The 4,765-nt window shown below is 37.1% G+C and overlaps 1 long non-coding RNA gene across 1 annotated transcript; it reads right to left on the reverse strand.

The window, feature by feature from the left end:
• Positions 1–335: 335 nt before the first annotated feature.
• LOC141591248 (uncharacterized) lies at positions 336–871 on the reverse strand. The gene is made up of 3 exons (XR_012520757.1): positions 755–871; positions 536–652; positions 336–434 (listed from the first exon to the last, which is right to left on the reverse strand). It is a non-coding gene; the product is annotated as an uncharacterized LOC141591248 (long non-coding RNA).
• Between the last annotated feature and the right edge of the window lie 3,894 nt (positions 872–4,765).

A 4,765-nucleotide genomic window follows, 5' to 3' on the forward strand; every position in this document is an offset into this window, starting at 1 on the left:
ATAACATGTTCTCTAAAAAACTACATAACAGGGAAACTTGCTCCCGCTCCACTACCACCTCCAAAATTAGGATCTCTAGGATCCTTTGGTTGCGGCGCCACCCGGTGTTGCAATTGGCGAAGAAGGAGTTCATCCGCTCCATTTCCTCCTTCATCCTCCGAATTTCAAAGATCTCTCTCGGCATCCCGCCTCTCCCTCTCGGCATCCCGCCTCTCCCCAGCGGCTAATTAAGCTTGGAGCACACTCACGACACTTGGGGTATAAGGTTGTTGTTGGGAGGAAATTGACCCTCTTCTTCTTGTAGGAGGGTAGAAAATCTCCTTTGCCGACCCGACTCCATACACATCTCCTCTTTGGAACCCCTCAACAAGATCAAACCATAGCTCATTGTCATCAATTTCCGGGTTGTTCTTCCTACGGACAAGGAATTGTTCCTAAAAAATTGATAAAACATTAATGGTTAGAGGTTACTTATCTAAAAATTGATAAAACATATACTTTAAAAAGCTAAGAAATTTTTTTTTTTGACACTTACATATAACTGTTGATCTTTTTCCTTCGCGAAGATCAACTTGCCCTTGCTTGTCTTCTTTGCGTGAGTGTCAACAAAGAGATCAACAATCGTGGGTACCTTACCCTTATTCTTCTTGGTCTTCTGGAAAAAAAACAAGGAAATTGTTACTCAAACATGATAATTAATGAGACTAATTAAATTAGAAGACTATTAAATTAAAAGCTAAGACAAATAACTTACATCTAACACCACACGATCATGAAAAGATTGAGACCCTCCATAATGAGTAGGCTCAACTTCCGCGTCCTTATCTCCTCCTTTCCTGTTGATCTTGTTCCGGGCCGATGCTTCCTTGAACTCAGGGACTGCTCCTAAGACTTGGTATATTTCTCATATGACGAACCCGTAATCAATAAAATAACAATTATTAATTAATATATTTTCAAAATATGTAATTAATTTTAACTAATTACGGGTATTAAAAGAAACTAAATACCTTTCATGAAAGATGGCGCCTTCTTCCTCTTAGACACCTTATACATGTTGTCCCTTAGCCTCTTCTTGCCAATGTCATTATACCTTTGCCAAACTAGGCGCTCAAGGTCGGTTGGCCAATAGAACACACGCTACAAAAAGTAAACACATAGATGAGAAACAAATTAATAATAAGGTAAAAAGAATAAATAAATTATATTTAATAATATATATTTTATAAATAGATACCCTAAGTTGTTGAACCACATCTCCTTATCTTCATCACTAGCGTTACTCCAACAAGTAACGCCGTGTGTCATGTTCTCTTGGGTGCTATTAGTCACACCACGAACAACTGTTTGACTTCTAAACCTGAAATCAAACATGTTAAAAACATAATTATATAGGAATAAAAAATAATGTATAATTAACATATGTCTAAAAAAAGTCATTTATTACTAAATAAAAAAATTACAAAATAGAATGAATAAAAAATTACCATAGACCATTCGGATCAAGGATCATCCTGCGTCGGTATGTCGGGGTACACCAACCTCCTCCTCCTCCTCCTCACTCACCTCCGTAGTAGAACGGTCAACGTCCTCCTCCCGCTCCGGAGCTACTACCTCCCTCACTATAGCCTCCGCGCTGCCTACCTCCTCCACGAGCCATGTGTACTACAATTGATTAAAAAGTGTTAGCAAATATTACAGGATAATTATTATAAGATACAAAAAAATAAAACCTAATAAACAGGTATAAAAGAAAAAATAAAACGCTAATAATTGTTTCCAAATTTTGATATGTATACTTTTAATACCTTCTCTTACTCATCATCATCATCATCATCCTCATCTTCTTCTTCTTCTTCTTCTTCTTCTTCTTCTTCTTCCTCTTCCTCCTCCTCTTCTTCTTCTTCCCCCTCTTCTATCCCATCCCTCTCCTTATCATTCTCTTCTTCTTCCTCTTCTAACTCCTCCTCCGCTTCTATCTCATTTGCATAAATAATTTCATCATGATCAACTGGGACAAAATCTGCTTCGATACAACCTCTTCTTGGAAAAAAGATGTATCAACTTCTGATCGTGCCTTTATTTTAAAAACGGCCCACCATTGCTTTTGTTGTCTATCATTGCTTGTGCTCGGAAGAGATGCAAAATAAACTTGATGAGCTTGTTGTGCAAGTATAAATGGGTCATATTGAGAGTAGGTTCGAGTATGATTCACTTCCACGAGTTTGTAACGATCATGGACTCTCGTTCCAGCTACGGAATTATCCCTCCATTGAATCTTGAATAAGACGGTTTTATAACTCCTATCCCGGCCATTGTAGCACAACTCAAAGATATCCTCTAATATGCCATAATAATATTGCGTCGCCCGTGGATTTCATACGGATTTTTGGATAAAAAGGTATAGTCGCCAAATTGGCGACGGATAGTGGTCGCCCGTGTCTTTTTTTCTGTCGCCAATTTGGCGACTGTAGTATGTCTGTCGCCTTTGTCGTGTTTTCTTGTAGTGTGAGCAGGTATTGAGATGAGTACTGGGATAGCTGGGATTGCCACGACATGATGATAGGAGTCTTCCGCTGTAGCTTATTAGTTATTTACATTTCAGTTAGAACAGTCAGTTTGAGGACATGTATTACACATTTGGTTTGGTTTTGAGAATTGTAACTCTTCGCTAAGTATTTTATATTTAAACGTTGTTTCTTCATTGTTTATTTGATTTATCATTACCTCGGGTAACCAAGATGGTAATGTCTTCATACCTGAGTGGTCCTGGTAAGGCACTTGGAGTATGGGGGTGTTACACTACGTGCTTGATCCATCGACCACGTAAGCTCAGATCATTCTGAGTACCAGTCACGTTTGCATAACCGACCAATTTGACCACTACACCATAATTAATCAATAATTCAATCTTTTTTAATATTCCTTTTTTAAGGGCACTTTCGTATTTTGCATTAAAGTTCGAGTCGAGTTACCACTAAAAACCGATTTAGTTAAATCTTGCGGCGCTAACATGTAAGTCCGAGGGTGTAAAATCCCAATTTTATTTAATGTATTTTATTTAATGTATTTTATTTTATTGTAATTAATGTACGGATTTATATCATAAGTATGCTCAAAACCGTCCTTTAAAACTACCTTTTAAAACCTTTTGACGGAAACAGCAGAGATCTTACGCGGGGAAGAATCGTATCAACTGATGTGCCTCTTGGAAAGGCCGCAGCATCTGCTGCGCCTCTTCCAGGGGCTGCTTTCAGTTGTTGCACTTCTTCTTCTTCCTCGGGTTTTTGCTCCTTTCGCCTTATATTTTCTTTCTTCGTCCTTTTTCTCTTATTTTATCTAGTAATTCTCAAATTAGTTTATTTTATATTCTTTTTCAACCTTTTACGGCTTAAATCCCTTATAATTCAATATTTGCGGGTTTTCGTCATCTTATTTAAATCCGGATTTAAAGGATTCGATTTCTCCATATCGAGTCGTTTGAATTCGTCTTTTGTACATAATTTTATTTATTTTCCAGTTTTATAACTTTAATTCCATTTTCAAATCTAAAGTTTCAATCTTTGTAAATCCGACATCGTAAACCGTCGTAGTCTTTAATTCATTATAATAATTCGTTTTAATATGACTTATGACGACCTTTAGCATATGTAACCTGACTAAATCACCTATATTCGAGTCATACATCAATAATCAATGTAAATCAACCAAAGAACAATAACTAACCCGCGGGTCTGATTTTCACAGTCAAAACCCAGCTCAAGAACAGACGCATGAATTGTTGCGCCTCTTCCAGAGGACGCAGCAGATGTGTGGACGCGGGCCCACGGGGGCGCTTGGGAAAACAAGCGTTTGCATTTGTGGAGTCGTCACCAATTTATTGTGGAAAATTGAAAACCGTTCGAATACCTCGTGCCATGTCAAGACACAAAGTAGTGACATGAACACCAAGAACTCGTTACCCTTAGCATTCTATGTCTAGAATGACTCTCGTGGATGCCAATAAACACGGATGTTCACAGAGATCTGGAGTAAGGGGTGATGGTACGTATTAGGAAGCTCTTTTGATCGAACACCTAATCCCGCCCGCTTCGATAGCGGCCTCTACTAATGATTAGGGAAATTGTCTATACTTGATATATTTGTTAGAAATCATATTTTAAATATCACATATTTTGGTTTAAAGTTTTAGTCATTAAAACTTAAAGATCTTATGCATGCAAAACATATAAATAAGTGTAGAGGAAAACCGGTTCCTTACATTGAATATTTCGGTTCATGGGCACAAGTAAGGTCTCCTACCTTCACTTGTTCTTGAGCTATGATGAGTAATAGGATGATCCTCCAAAGACTTCAAGTATAGAAGCGACTCCTCTTGATTGCACCCAAGATTATCCCTTATCTCTACTAAATAATATGTGCTAGATATTTGTTTAGTAGTTTACCTTAAAATTTATTACTAATACTCATATATTACACTAATAATATTAGTAATCTTTTATGAACAATTTGAATCAAAAATCTCATGTTTTGATGAAGAAGAAGATGAGTATGTGAGAGAGGAAAACTTTGCATGTGAATGAATAATCAACAACATAAGAGAACAAAATCTCTTCTAATTGTATATAGGAAAACCGGTGGGTGGGGGGAAGCTTTTTAGGGGACCTATGCACATAAAACATCACAATTGTTCTATTCCATGTGATAGGTATGCATACCTATTAGACTAGGTAATCATATTGTTTATTTAGTCCCAATAAATAAA

The sequence above is a fragment of the Silene latifolia genome, chromosome 7 (genome assembly GCF_048544455.1).
Source record: "Silene latifolia isolate original U9 population chromosome 7, ASM4854445v1, whole genome shotgun sequence".
NCBI classification, from domain to species: domain Eukaryota; kingdom Viridiplantae; phylum Streptophyta; class Magnoliopsida; order Caryophyllales; family Caryophyllaceae; genus Silene; species Silene latifolia.